This window comes from Cololabis saira, chromosome 12 (assembly GCF_033807715.1).
Source record: "Cololabis saira isolate AMF1-May2022 chromosome 12, fColSai1.1, whole genome shotgun sequence".
Taxonomy (NCBI): domain Eukaryota; kingdom Metazoa; phylum Chordata; class Actinopteri; order Beloniformes; family Belonidae; genus Cololabis; species Cololabis saira.
This window is the reverse complement of record NC_084598.1, coordinates 40,722,848-40,739,283: the sequence shown is the minus strand read 5'-3', so window position 1 is coordinate 40,739,283 and position 16,436 is coordinate 40,722,848. Positions and strand designations below refer to the sequence as shown.

The following is a 16,436-nucleotide window of genomic DNA, read 5'->3' as shown; positions in this document are numbered from 1 at the left end:
AAACCAGGAGGGGAGGAAGACGGGGAAAACTGGATAATTATTCTCTAATCTGGCTGTGATTTCACACCACCAAGCAAGTTTAAACTGTTCTTTTCAGACTAAGGTGGCACCAAACATTAACAGGAGTTTATGCCAGAGGTTTTGATTCAGTCGTCCTGTCAAGACGATCAAATTTATGGTCTTTTAGCTCAGCCCGTCTCACTTTGGTGGTGAAGTCACTTTGGGGGGGTTTCTGAGATAAAGGCAGCGCTGCAGGGAGACGTCTCTTTAAAAGAACAAAAAGAAAACCTCAACTTTGAAGAAGATGGACCAAAACATCTTTAGTCTTTGTACAAATGATTGCGATTGCTGCTGTTGAAAACATAGATCATACATAGATCATTCAAATAATCATTCAGAGGTAAAGCGCTCATGTAATGTATAATAAGTAGACTTACAGGACAACTACATCTCATTAATGAGGCCAAAAACAGCTGGAAACCAGATGTTGCTGACTTCAGATTGACCGGCTACGTCACATCCAGATGTGCAAATGCAGAAAAGGTGTTTCCTTGGCACCTTTTTCGATAAACAGGATTACAGTATTACCTGAAAAACCACCTCATAAAAGTGTAAAAATACTTTTTTCGATATTTGGTTTTTGTGCAGATCTACTGTCCAGCGTTTGATCTTCTCTGGTTTTGTCCTTCAACTTTCCTTTCCCGAGTCTCTTAGGCGATGTTTACGCTGCATCAGATCTGCGTCCCTTTCATACGTCGTCCTGAAACAGATGCGTATCTTCAGTCTGAAGTGTCGGGTCTCATCTCCTCCATCTCTGATGTCATAGTTATGTGATTATGTCATATATATATGGGATAAATCTGCTTTATAAGACCTAGAAACAGGCATTGTGGCATAGAATTGTCAAATTGTCAAACAGATTACTTTTGTAATACTGTATTTGACCTGGTCTTTGTACGTTTTGACCGTATAGAAACGTAATTCTTGCCATTTTAAGAATGAGATGAACCTGCTGGATCTACTGCCCTTACTTTTTAACAACTTGTGCTTTTTATTATTTTACCTCTTTTCTTATCATTTTATTAGTTATTTACTGTTTAATTGTGTCTTTCCACTTTTATTGTTGATGTAAAGCACTTTGAATTAGGAATGGGCGATATTTTACCGTTCACTATAAACCGTCAAAAAAATAAGTAAGAATTTGTCATCTCGCGGTAAAAATGATAAATTCCCGTTGATGACGTTTTTGTGTAAAACTGATTTATTGTTCTGTGTTAAATCCACGCACAACGTACGTGAAGGAAGGAAGGAAGGAAGGAAGGAAGGAAGGAAGGAAGGAAGGAAGGAAGGAAGGAAGGAAGGAAGGAAGGAAGGAAGGAAGGAAGGAAGGAAGGAAAGAAGGAAAGAAGGAAAGAAGGAAAGAAGGAAAGAAAGAAAAATTCCCATTGATGAGGTGTTTGTGTAACAAACATGGCGGATCTGAGTCATTCCAGTTTTGCAGTACAGGTGTAACTTTATTATTCTTTTAGAGCAGTGATTTGGCTCCAAAGACTGAATGTGGTGATAGATTTATAGTTAAAAAGGTGGAGTTGAATTGGTATTTTTTTAATCGTCATTTTTATCGTTATCGGGATAAATGCCAGAAATTATCGTGATACATTTTTTAGTCCATACCACCCAGCCCTACTTTGAATTACCTTGTGTTGGATTGTGCTCAACAAATAAACTTGCCTTCATGCAACGGTTCTCCACTCCTGCACACATGAAGCCATCGCTCCACACGTGGCCAGTGCCGCTTTCCTTTTCCTCAGGTTTCCTCACCTTGTAACTAGTTTATGAGTTTGTCCTCTTCCACTTCTGCAGAAACCTTGTAAAGACATCATACGGGCTCCCTGCTGCTGCATCCTTCACATCCTTCACATCCGTTCACCCGACGTCCTGCGTTTGAAGTCACTCCGTCTTACCGGCTCGTATAAGGTGGATTTAAAAAGCTAATGTGAACAACCGCAGAAAAAAACCGCTGTGAAGTTCACTCCCGTTGTTTGGGGGGGGGTTATTATCGTGTCCCGAAAATGTCACAGTTGACAGAGAGCCCGCTTTCCTTTTCACAAGACTGCACATTAGAGACAACTCCCAGATTCATGCTACGGCGGGGACGCTAGCATGACTGTCGGTGCGCCGTCTTGAAGACTTTCATGCTGCTGTGGGAGTTTCCCAGCCGGCCGGTGACCTCTCTGGCCGACGCCGAGCAGCCGCGCTGCATCGCCCGGAGGAAGCAGCTGATCGGCCGCGGGTCATTTCAACATGCCTTTCCCGTTAGTAACGTTTCAACATTCCCAATGCGATTAAGATGTGAAGATGCTGCGATGCCTGCTCGCATCCAGCACATCCTTCGTCAGGCAGATCATGCACCGCACAGCAGAAAAACATCACCTCCTATTAGTTTTTCACTTGTGATTTTATGATTCTAAATCGATTCTCATATTAATTCCTAAAAATCGATTCATACGTCTAAAGATCGATTTTTTTTTTTTATTTTCTTATTTTTTTTCCATCATTACATTACAACTTTTGGTATTTTTTTTGTTTTTGCCCAAAAAAGGAATGTTTTGTTGGACACGGCATTAACTAGTCCCGTGTTTTTTATCCGTTTTTTTTATCAGTTTTTTTGGTATTTACTATTTTTTTTCTCTTGTACATACTCTTTTTCTACTTTTTATATTGCTTTTTTTTATTATTTAGCTATTTATTGGTTATTTCTATTTTATATTTTTTGTATAAACCGTTGAGCGTGTGTGTGTTTGGCTGCTGCACGATTTAATTTCTCTTCTGGGAGATCAATAAAGTCTTCTATTCTATTCTATTCTAATCTATTTTGCATTTAAATATGTTTAAAGGTATGAAAACATTAAAGTTTTCAGTTATAATTGCATACATTTTTTATATTTCTTTGCTTTATATACTGTCTTGGGGTTACATTTACATAAAATGCAAAAAAACTAATTCTCAGAAATGGGAAAAAATTAAACCGATTTCATCCGTCTCTGTTTCCTCCCTGAATCTGGTTGATAATTCTTCCCCACGATGTTTCTGAAAGCAGTTCTATCAGCATTCTGGGAGGTAATTGGTCCTTACAGCATCATTAGCTGCAATACTTGCTGTTGAATCTCAATATAATACTAGTATTCATATGTTGCAAAACTACACAGTCATATAATTCATGCAACAGCTGAAAAAACAGTTTTAACACTAACCCAAATCAATATCGGAATCGAATCAAATCTTGATAATCGATTCTGAATCTTAAGAATCGGAATCGAATCGATTCTTGACATTTGAATCGATCCCCAGCCCTACTGAGACAGTGAAACGGTGACCTGGTGAGGTTAAACCAACGCAGTGAAGGGATGGAATCCAGGGATGAGAGTGATGAACGGGCATCTTAGCGGCTGATTGGAGGCCGACTGTCACCCGTCAAACGGGACACCCGGCGTCTCCCTCTGTCTTCACGCCATGAACGCATTGTTGTAAAGTTTCAGTCTTCGGGCAGATTTCGACACCAAGTTGAGCACCAGATGACAGAAGCCCGTTCTGTTTATGTAGCGTTTGAGCGCGTGTGTCACGCTTGAGTTATAGAGACGGACGTGCTGGCATGCAGACCGGCTGGAATCCGACCGTACCTGTTCAGACGCAGCTAAACAAGATGGAATAACACACTTCTTACTTCTTCACTATCTCACACAACGTCTTTTTATGTCTTTTTCTCTCTCAGATACAAGAGGAAGATCACCAATCACAGCTCCAGAGTCGCTGGTTATTCTGACATCAGTCGCCGAAACAAGGTAAAGTTGTGCACTTTGTAAACTTCGAGTATGTGATGTGGGGCAATATCCAGCTCCTTAAGAAATCACAGAAATGCTTTCCCTTGAATGGCCACACAATGTAAAGTTGGGTCTGTGATGTCACAGACAGTCTGATAATCCCAGCAATTTAACAATTGATTGACATATTTGTGACAGGTTTGTTCTGTGTCTGAGTTTTTGAATCAGTAGTCACTCCACGCACCCAAACTTAAACTATCAAGCACAAAAACTAAGTGCTTTTCTCTTTTCTCACACCAAGGAGGTTTTGCAGGTTTTTAGCTTGGGGGAACTCTCTACAGGCAACACTGTTTAAGGTTGACTTGTTTTCAGTCTTTTGCTTGGTTGCTCTTGTTTTTTGGTCTTTCAAAGCGCCATGAAATGATATGAAGTTGTTGCAAGAGATGAATGGGATGGGAACACAAGGTTGCTTTGAGTTGTTCTTAGTTTCAAAGCTTATTTAGACAGGACAATGTATATTCATGAACACTACATTAGGCAGTGTAAATACACCAGGTTTAGCAGAAATGCTAGTTTCCACCCGCAGTCCCCACAAACAACCAGACACACTCACACTCACACCTACGGGCAATTTAGAATGATCAATTAACCTAGCATGCATGTTTTTGGACTGTGGGAGGAAACCGGAGTACCCGGAGGAAACCCACGCAAGCACGGGGAGAACATGCAAACTCCACACAGAAAGACCCTGCTGGGCCTGGGAGTCGAACCGGGGACCTTCTTGCTGTGAGGCAACAGTGCTAACCACTAAGCCACCGTGCTGCCGTTCTTGCCGATGGGATGAATTAGATGACTGCAAGACCTCGACAATGCCACCTGAAACTAACCAAATTAACCATGGTCAGTGCTTTCCAGAGGATGTCCTTTTAATTTCATGAACTCACATTTTTCATTCAGCTTCATAGACAAGTTCAATTCAATTCAATTTTATTTATATAGCATCTAATGCAACAGATGTTGTTTCTAGACGCTTTCCAGAGACCCAGAACATGAACATGAACATAAACATAAACCCCCGAGCAATTATTACATAAAAAATGGCAGGTAAAAACTCCCCTAGTGGGAGAAAAGCCTTAAGCCAAACAGTGGCAACCGCAGGTCAGCACGCAGCTCCCGAAGCTCCGGCCTGCAAACATGCACAAAAGAGAAAAAAGAGGGGCCAGCACAAGAAACTACAGGAGCGATGGACAAAAACGATAGCTATGAGATACTTATAATAAATAAAAATACAAGTGAACTAGTGTATCATCTGCATACATCAGCGCTTCTTCAAAAGTAGTTTCACATGATGATCTTGAGCCTGAGACGATCCAGACGCTGGTGGGTGATTAAGATGTCCTCCCCTTAGCGCTGTATAACCATTTCACTTGAGAGGTTAGTTGTGGTCTGGCTGTCCTTGCAACATATACACACACTCACATACTGTACACGTTACACCCGGAGAGGCTTAAAGCACGAGTTAGTGGACTCGTTGACAGCTGCACACACCGCTGTTTACGCTCGGACCGTCCGGCATTCACATAGCAAGATTGTAAATACAGAAATTGTTTGGCGACGCTTCTAAAGCAGGTCGGTTGACTCACGTAGAAACGTGCACGCGTACGCACACGGCGGTCCGGCCAGCTGCTTCGGGAACGCGAGAGGTTTTGAATGGGAGTGACAGCTGTGGATTCCTGAGCACGAAGGAGGGAGAAGAGAGCGAGCGTACGAGGGAGATAAGGAGCTGCAGGGGGGGACTGTGCCAGCCAGAGCAACTGGATGAGGGAGGCAGGAAAAACAGAGGAACGATGGATCCTGCACCGTCATTACAAACTGAACTTAGTGATGCTCCACTTTAAAAAAAAATAAAAATAAAAATAAAAAATAAAATAAATAATTATAATAAAAATAAAAATAAAAAATAAAAATATAAAATAAAATAAATAATGATAATAAAAATAAAAAAAATAAATAAATAAATAAAAATAAAAAGATAGTAATATAGTGACATAACAAAAAAGTAGTAGTATTGCAATGAATGTAAACTTAAATAAGAAAATAAAATGAAATGAAAACGAAAACGAAATGGGTTATCTAGAGATTAATTTTCTTAGATCAATAATTAGCAATTCCAGTAGTAGTCACAAGTTATACTAGTAAACACTTGAGTCGGAATGTTGTCATATATCACCCCCAGGTTTTATACCAATGTATTAGTAATTAGGCTGTTATAGGGCTGGGCGATTTTGGAAAAAAATAAAATCCTGATTCTTTTCTCTGAAAACCCGATTTTCGATTTTGATTTTTTTGGTAAAACTACAAAAGACAATGGAATAAATTGTTTCAAATATTTTATCTTTATTTTTAAAGAAAAATAGCAAACAAATGTCCCTATTGGGAATGAAGTGCAATTGAAAGATACTGTAAATCCTCCTTGAGTTTAGTAAAGTGACAACATTTACAATTTTCTTGACCAAACAAAGATGACTAGACGAGCTCTGTCTGTAATGCAGCCAGCTGCAAAAAAGGAAAATCAATTTTCCGATTTTCCTTTTTTTTAACATCGATTGTGATTAATAAATCCGATTTAGATTTAAAATCGATTAATCGCACAGACCTAGGCTGTTACTATTTTTAGGGATAGAAAAACATCAAACAACAAAAAACAAAGACATCAGCTCAGTCCTATGGAAGTACTCTCAAATTTTCAAAATAAGTAATAAATGGTTGCCAGCTTGAGAAGAACCTTTCTAATGAACTTCTAATTGTAAACTTTATTTTTTCCAATTTTAAGAAATCCATAATATCTTTGAGCCATAAGGCAATAGAAGGAGCTTTGGGGATTTCCACCCCAACAATATTCTACGTCTTGCTATCAGTGTGGTAAATGCTACCATGCCTCCACTTTTTCATCAACATGAGCTGGCTGGAATTGTCTGCAGAAACCTTGAATTACACACCCAGTTGACAAACATAGTATTTTAAAGACTTATATCAGGATTAAGAATGACTGGAGAATCTGATGAAAGCGTTTCCTGGTTGAAAAAGCATTTTCTTCTCCAGAAAAACGACCAGCTCAGAGTAAAGACGTGATCCTAACAGGGAATAATCAGAGGTGGGTAGAGAAGCCAAAAATTTTACTCAAGTAAAAGTATTGTTACTTCAGAATAATATGACTCAAGTAGAAGTAAAAAGTTGTCATCCAAATAATTACTTGAGTAAAAGTAAAAATGTACTTGGTGGAAAAACTGCTCAAGTACTGAGTAACTGTTGAGTAACGTCTGATTTATTTTTTTAACACAACCATTCAAACAGACAAAAGTACAAAATAATCATCTTCCGGCAAATTAAATCAATAAAATAATAAAATAAATAAATTAAAATGATTAAATTAAGATATTTTTTATTATTAAAATAATAAAACAATAAAAAATTGCTTAAATTAAAATAATCTTAAAGTAAATTCAAGTACTTTAATTAATAATAAAATAACTGAATAAAAAAATAAATTAAGCACAAGTAGAACAAAATGTCAAGCCTTTGTACTTTTCTTTTTTAACCAGGCAGAACTAGAACAAACATGAACTCATAGAAACTCTGTGTGTGTTTGAGTCTGTGTAAATGTGACAAAACATGCAAAAACTAACATTGTTCCCAAAGAATCACTCAGTGATGTCATGAGATTGACGCGTACGCGGATAAAAGGGATAAAAGAAAAGTAACAGCTCAACGTAGCCTAATGTAGCGGAGTAAGAGGAACAGTTTCTTCTTCACAAATCTACTCAAGTAAAAGTAAAAAGTATAGTGATTCAAAACTACTCCTAAAAGTACAACATTTCCCAAAACTTACTCAAGTAAATGTAACGGAGTAAATGTAACTCGTTACTACCCACCTCTGGGAATAATAACATAGGCTTTGAAAAGGTTGTTTGATCGCCTTCTATGACACACAATTATAGGGATATGTCAACATTTGGGGACGTCTCCACGCATGAGAAAAGGTGATTTCCCAAAATATTCAGCGGTTCCTTACAACTTTCAGTGAACCGATAACGAGAGCTGGAACTGTGACGCACTGCCACTTTTTTTCCCGTTTATATTAGTGAGAATGATTCATCATAATTTCAGCTGAATGTTTTCACTTATTTCAATTTTTGGAAAGGGTAGAGATGCTTCCTTTCTGCTAAATCCCAAGTGATTCAAACCGGCCTGGGAAATTACCCATTTTCTCAATGGAGTCATGGTCCAAATGCCACTTTTGTCCGCCGCCCTCTTTGTGTTCACTGTCCCTTCTTCAGCCCCTGTCTGTCACACCTCCTTTATTACATCAAGTTATGCTTAAATTTGTTCAAAACAAGTCTCTTGATCTGAACTAATCACTTCCCGAGAGGCATTTTCCATGAAAACACATTTACCGTCCAGAGCGTGGAGTTTAAAAAGTTAGAGACGGGCTGATTCACTGCTGGTTTTATTAGTGGAAAGAGTCGAAAAATGAGTTATCAGAGAGTGTAAAAGGTTAAGGGATGTGAGTGTGCATTCATACAAGGCCAAAAAAAAATCTACAGAGTTGCTAAATCCGTGTTGTGCAACACAGGATCTCTATGAACATCTATTACTGACTGTTGGGATCACATGCTCTTTACTCTCAGCTACCGTCTTTCTTGAGTACAAAACGCTCTGACTGTCAGGAAACGCTTGGCCTGATTCCTCAGTTATTTTTAATCCTGAAATAATTCTTTTTGAAATTCTTTATTTGTCAAATGTGCATATTCAACAACTGACTGCTGACCAGTCCAGAACTTTTATATTTTACAATTTTTGTCCATTACTGCTGCAGCTTAAAGGCTCTGTCTTGGAGTTGTGATGTGAAATTCAGTTATCTGGGACGGATTCGGAGCAGAGCTGCTACTCCTCCACACAGAGAGGAGAGAATTGATAAGGTTCTGGTTGGGATGCATCCTGGTTGGCTCCGCGAGGAGGTGTTTTAGACAAATCTGAGCAGTTGGAGGTAGGGCTGGGCGATATATCGAGAGTTTAATATATATCTATATATTTTCAAACGCGATATGGTACGAGACCATCTCGTTTATATCGATTATTAAAAAAAAATATATATTTTTTTTTAATGATTTTGATATAGCTTATTTTGTGACAAATTGACTTGAATGTTTTATTTGAAATGTGCACAAATGTTTTGTTATTTGCAACTGTCAACCTCAGTGGAAAAGTCTGCCTGTTACTGTCTACATTGTATTAATTGCACAGTGTATTTTAATTTAATTGTTATGCAGGAAAGGGATATTTGTTTTATTTTATTCAAGAAGCATTTTTATTCTAAATATGCAGGCAGTTTATTTTTATTTCATTTGTTTTATACATTTTGATATTGTGCAGACCTCTGTTAATAAAGGAACCTGTGTGACATTTGGCACGAGGCTTTGTATTAAAACTGACTGTTTTTTTAAGGGTTTGCCTTAGAAAAAAATGAAGCTAACAGAGATGCTAACAGAGATGCTATGCTATAATGCTTTGGGGGAAACCCCAATTATGTCACAGAAAATATATCGATATATATCGAGTATCGCCATTCAGCTAGAAAATATCGAGATATGACTTTTGGTCCATATCGCCCAGCCCTAGTTGGAGGCACCGGAAGAGTTGGCTGGGGAGGGAGAGGTCTAGGGTTCTCGGCTTAGGCTGCTGCCCCGACAAATCGAAGCTGGATAAGGGTCAATGACGTGACGCCTATATTTTCTGAAAAACAGATTTTTTTTCAATTCAAAAAAGGTTTAAATGGATAAGAAAATACCATATATATGACCTACTTGTCCCACATATGGACTTGAATTTTACAAAAAATACTAGTTATTTGGAATTTTGTTGTTGTTTTAAGCGTCAAAATGTCATGTGGTGCGACCGTCCGACCAGGACTTGTTTTAATAACTTTTTTGAAATCACTCTAAATGTATTTAAATCAATCTTCTGCCTTATCTGGCATGATTTCCAAAATTTCTTGTAGTGTATAAGATTTATACACATTTATATTTATATTTACATCATAATATACAAACAAAGTTTGACTGATGTCCAATTTTATGAAATATCATGTGACGCGACCATTAAAATAACCATTTTTGTATAACACTGAAAACCTAAAAAAAAAAAGATGTCAAGATGTTAAGGAAATTAATTTATTTTAATATGAATCATGGTTGCATCACATTACCTTTTTTAAGGCTAGTGCCAATTCATCTTGACAAAAACCACTTAATTTAAAAGTTTTATATGAATGTATGTGTACACAACATTCTTAATGTTTGAACTACTGCAATAGATATTCTTTTTTTTTCATTATTTTAAAATTGACCTGTTGAAAATCCTTATTCGTCATTGACCCATAAGCAGATAGTTATGGATGAATGGATGGACGGACGGACAGACGGACGGATGTCTTGTGGGTTGAGGTTTATCATCACCTTGAAAATGCTGACTACACACTAGACAACTTTGCCAAAACTTTTAAAACAACAACACTCGACATCCTTTGACGTCTAAAGACGTTGCCATAGTTTTAAATCGATGACTAAAGATTTAGCAAAGATTAGGGATCCTGCGGGATGACAGCAACCATTCACCCTTCGTGAATCATCATGTCATGCCCATGGAATTTTTCATGAAATATTAAACATGTTTGATTTTGTTGCACTTTGGAAAAGACTGAAGCAACACTCTTGATCAGCCATTACAATATTTTCGATTGGGAAAAGCTGAAAAGAACCCTGTATAAAGAAAACAGAATAGGGCCCAATACGGCACCTTGTGGTACAACTGAGGAGGACTGTGAGAAATCCTAATGAAAATCAGTCTTTAAGGCGGGATGGCCTTTGTTCAGCTACTTTATATTACTGTTAGAGACTTTTGTATGTGAAATTTGTCCTCTAAATTGGACTGTTATGTAATTTAAGTTTATGGCGACATTGTAACATTTTCAAGCTCAACCGCAAGTTGTACTCCAGTTTTGTGCGAGCCATTTTACACCCACAAACATTTGGAATAAATGAATCGCAGCCTAACTGGGCTGTCAATAGCTTACTTAGTGGTTTTCCATGTTCCTATAAAGGGTGTGTTTGTAAGAAAGAGTGTGTTCATTTCATTAGTGTGTTGCCTTCGGGCTGCTGTTAGTCATTAATCAGAGTCGGTAAATCATGTCCAAGTCCTCCGCTTTTTCAATAACACCTACCGTGTAAGGGGGAAGTGATTTGTTTGTTTGCGCTTGTTCACACTCCGAAAAAAAAAAACTGCAGCCAAGCTGGTTGTTTTTACACTTGTAGCTATCCTGATGAGAAACTGTGCTGCCCTCGGGCTCAATGGCACTGCGGCAGCGGCAGCGAGAGAGGAGAGGAGAGGAAATGGGACTCTAAACTGAGCTCTCAAACAGGAAGCCACCCTGGTTCTCTCATTGTTGTGCTTTTATAGAATCAACTTCCTGCTGACTGGACCGCCCCCGTTACCGTGGTTACCGTCCACATTTTTTTTTTCTTTTTTTTAATGGGATGGAACATTTACAATTCCACAATGGAAGTAGTGTCAGACAAGTTTTGATTGGAGGAAATTTAGTTTTTAATGTTATTAGAAGTCTCATTTATTTATTTGTTTTTTACTGTATGTACTGTAAAGTTCTTTATTTTCTGTAATGCAATTAAAGAAAAAAAAATGTCAGACATTCTGGATTCATTACAAATCAACTGAAATATTGCAAGCCTTTTATTATTTTAATATTGCTGATTATGGCTTACAGTTTAAGATTAAGATTCCCAGAATATTATAATTTTTTGAGATAGGATATTTGAGTTTTCTTAATCTGTAAGCCTTGATCAGCAATATTAAAATAATAAAAGGCTTGCAATATTTCAGTTGATTTGTAATGAATCCAGAATGTATGACATGTTTGCATTACAGAAAATAAAGGACTTTATCACAATATTATAATTTTCTGAGACAGTCCTGTATATGTTTTTATGTGTGTGGGTATATATATGTAGGTTTATATATATATATATATATATATATATATATATATATATATATATATATATATATATATATATATATATATATATATATATATATATAGGCCTATATAATATTCCACATGAAGCTTAAGACTGTTTTTCTTTTGTTTTTACATTGTCTTGCTAAGTGTAGTCTCCCTCTCTCCAATTCGAGCTCGGTCAACATCTACAAAGAGATGCAAACGTGACTTGTGGTCTCCTGCGACGTGGCCGCTCGGCTGCAGGAACGGTGAAACTACTGTGTGAACATAACCATAAAATCAACAGTTTGGTGTCAGACGGAGTTAACTAATAGTGGCAGAAACAGAGAGGGAGGGAGGGAGGGAAGACAACATTGAGGAGGACTAAGAGAAAAAGAGGATGTGGCCGGCAGTAAAAGATGACTGGAGGGGAGTGGAGCTCTCTGTCTAATTATAGATCCTGCTGTGAGCTGGGTGAGGCTGAAGCGCTACTGGGGTTTTTCACACAGCCGGATATTTACATGAGAAACGCTGGTATGTGCCGTTTGACTTTATTTGTCATGTATTGCGAGCGTGCAACATCTGCTTGAAAAGTGTGCGTCTGTGTGTGTTTCGGAGGATTTTTATATCTTGTGGCTGAGCAGGTGAAACAAGTTGCAGCAAACTCCTCCAGACTGTGCGCGTTGGCAGCCAGCTGTGATGTGTTAGTGACAAACAGCCATGGTGGAGATTTATTTATCGATTAATCGTACATGCTGTGATACATTCTTGCAGGTAGGACACTTGTTGTAGCGACAGCGGCACAAAGACGAGGCTGAAGTCGACATGTGTGAAAGCATGCTGACGTAACGCGCGGCAGCTTTGGATGTTTATGGAAAGTTAACGTGGACTTAGGAAACTGGAGCCATTCTGCATTATACATCAGCCTCCCTCTGTTTCTGGCCTAATTAGGACATCGGATTGACTTCCATTTTGGAGATGGGACTGATCTCCCCCAGTATTGGTGTAGGGGGGGCCGATACTGACGGAGTTTACTGATTGAGTATCAGAACAGTTAAAAATTAATGTTTTTCATTTTCAGGTGTTTATTTAACCACAGTCCTTGCACTTTCATTTCAAAGATTGCTGTTGTAGGACAGGTTGGCCAGCTTCACCATATGTGCCACAGAACATACTCAGTACGTTTACATGCACTAACAGAAAGTCAAATTGTTGCCTTAATCCGACCGATATCGAATTTTTAACAGCCATGTAAACACCTTAGCCGGGCTGTAGTGGAATCGAGCTGAAGCTCTTGAGATCCAGCGTTTATTGAGAGATAATTCACCCTAATCCGAGTTATTCCTGCTTGTATACCAACCCACGTTTAGCCGAGCTACTGACCGACCCCGGGACTCTCCCTTCTAGAAGTGACAAGCAGCGAAAGCCAGAATATCAACACAGTAGGAGAAGAAGAAGACAAACAACAAAGAACGCCAACACAAAAGTACATGTGGCGCCACCTAGCGTCATGGAGTGGAACACACCTCACTCAATAATCGATTGTGTTTGATTCATACTTGGATTTCTCTGAACCTCCAATTTAATCCTTAGCTAGATTGTTGCCAATAGTTCGATTTAGATGTGCATGTAACCGCACTGACTGGTACAGAACATACTGAACCATTAGCAACTACACAAGGGCAGGTTTTAGGCAATAACTCATTAGTCAGTCGGCCCCCTCGCCAAGGTCTCATACTTTGTTTCTCAGGTTGGTCGTATCCATCGGCGTCCAGAGACACTTCTTTCTTTTTTGTGATTTAAACCTCTGCTCTTCAGTATCAGCAAAGTGGCTTGATATTTGATCAGAAATAGACAGAGAATTTCTTACAAGAACTTTCACCTTAACATCTCGGACACAATGTCTTCTTCTTACTGAGTTAAAAATAAGATGGAAAGAATCAAAGAACAATTATTTAATAAGACATTAGTTAATCACCCTCTTTGTGAAATGTGAAGTGTTTATATAGGTAGAAGTGTAACAATGAGCTATTTAATAGAAGATGAATTGAATCCATTTAGGGCTTAATATGACAAAAGGTCAGAAATGACTCAAATGTTCTTCCCGGTAGTTCTGGGACAAATGTCATGACATCAGAAGTGATGTACAGTAGGCATTAAATATTGACAATTAGAGTTTGATATTAGCCGAAGGAAGTGTGTACAAAGTAAATAAAATTGGTCCAAATCCAGATCTCTGTGGAACGCCACAGTTAACTGAAATGTAAATACAGGTAATACCCATTTACATGAACAAACGGATTCCTATCAGGTAAATGTAACTTAAACCAGCTCAAAATAGGACAGTTGTATTTGCATTAGATGAAACTTACACTCAAATATTCACACACAACGCAAATTACACAAAGATTTCTCAAGACTCCCAAAGAAGTGGAGGCACGTTGAGCTTGCCACTAGGAAATGACATATATTACATAAGTTTACACAAGCAAAAGGGTGCAAGATCTGGATCTTGTACCATGCACCAAAAGCTTTCCAAACACATGCCGAGATTAGGCTACAGGAACACAGATGCCCGCTGTTCCAGATCTGAGGAGAAAAACACGAAAGGAGCGATGCAGATAGCCCCTTTCAGCACAGTTACGTTGTCCAAGATCTCCTGCTCAGACCTTTTATCAGACATCTGATAATCTGGTTTTCACTTTCCCAGACTTTAAAGAGCCTTCCTTTTCATTGAAGTCCTTTTTTCTTTGCCTTCAGACTCTCAGATGCCCCGAGGTAATGACACATTTATCTACTGAGAGTAGCCGTTGCCTCTCAGAGGTCTAGTGTGATTGAGACACGGTGACTCAGCCAGTTCAGCCAAACGAGAAGAAGGTGGTGCAACTATTTTTGGACTTGTGATAAGACACAAAGTGGTGGCACCTGCTTTATTGATAGTTGTCCCCGTGCAGAGTGGCTTTAACGAGTGGCACTAAGCCGTCTGTCATCTCTTTGTCAGCAGATAGAGAAAACCTTTTGTTCAGCAGTCTTTCATTAGCTGCATAACTCGCTTTTCTGGTCTTTTGACTTCTGTGTCCTTCCTTTGCTGTTTTCTTTTTGGAATATTTTGCTTGCGTTTGTGATTTTACCTCTCATCACCTTTTGTTTGCTTGTGTTGATTTATTTTTTTTAGGATTCATTCTTTCACTGTGTCTTCATGCTTCCACTCTTACGAAAGGTAAATACAGTGAGTTGTGCGGAAAGGCATTTCTCTGTCCTCGTCTGAGCTGTATAATTAGTTCTCGGTTAGATTTCCAGCCTTCCAGGTTGCGCTAACCCCAAGTGCTGGAACTGGACACGCGAGTAAAAAGAGGTCGGGTTGTCGTCCGTATCGAGGTTATTGAGGGAAGGGATAACCCAGCTTTCCTGGCGGCAGGAGCGACTCTCTGTCTCATTGTTAATCACTCACACACACCTGTGTTGCATTGTGTGTGTGTGTGCGTAGCAAGTTTAATCTGCCAGATAAATCAGCACATTCCCAACGGCCTCTGTTACCAGACAAACGGTATCACACACTGCTCCCCTGGTGATTTGCGTACTCTCGCACTGACACGCCGACACGTAGTCATCTCACACAAACACGCCCACACTAAGGATACCCTTTGGTGAAGCTTTCTCAGCTCTGTGTTTCTATATCGTCACCAAATTCAACAAAAAGACACATTTTGGCTCCAGATGTACTGATTTATTTGCTGGTGATTTTTTTTTCTTTCCTTTGGTCAGTAAATGCTGGTAAGACAGTGAGAGGACTGATACCAGTAAAAGGGTGAGATGAGTTAAAAAAAAAAGTCAGGGAAAGTTTGAGGAGTTTTAATCTGATGCATAAAGGGAGATGTTTTGCCATTTCTCATCTGTTGGATATTGGAACGTGGAACGCTATATTTTTCATACTTCCAGTGACTGAAAGCCAAAATAATCGTTACCTGCCACAGTTTTGGAAAGAAGGTGGAAGCGGGTTTCTACTAATGTCTTTATATTCAGCTTGTCGAAAACAATAATAATAATATCAATAATAATAATGATAATAATAATGATAGTAAAAAAAGATTTTGTGTAGTATAAAAACTTGCAGAGATAAGTAGTCAGTTGGCACGTTGCCTCATTGCGATGTTTTAGTTCCGTGGAAGTTTACTCCCAGTTGACTTGGGAAATCTGTTTTGTCTGGTCCTTTTGCAGACACCCACACATACCACATTACACTTCCTTTTTAAAATTATTATTGTTTTTTTTTTATGACATTTATTATGTGCCATATTTGATCACAAAAAAATGCATTTACGTCCTTTTTCAAAAATGTGAAAAAAGTGTCCCAAAAACATTCCACACTCGTTTTTCAGATTGTAATGAATGTACCGCCAGGCTATTTGCAGTGTGGGCCGAAATGTGATACTATGAACACACTTATGTCCACAAAATGGTAAGTGTACAAATGCACGATTAGGAATATAGTCTTTGAGGTTCTCTTGTTTTTTTTTCTTTTTTTAAAATTTATTTTCTTTTTA

The 16,436-nt window shown here is 38.5% G+C and overlaps 1 protein-coding gene across 6 annotated transcripts in view; it reads left to right on the top strand.

Moving 5' to 3' along the window:
* hdac7a (histone deacetylase 7a) overlaps nt 1–16,436 on the top strand; it is a 134,377-nt gene that overhangs the window by 53,983 nt on the left and 63,958 nt on the right. For all 6 annotated transcript variants that reach the window (XR_009783862.1, XM_061736814.1, XM_061736813.1 and 3 more), the window contains exon 3: nt 3,773–3,842. The gene's annotated coding sequence lies outside the window, so the exon portion shown is untranslated. The remainder of the gene's footprint in view (nt 1–3,772; nt 3,843–16,436) is intronic.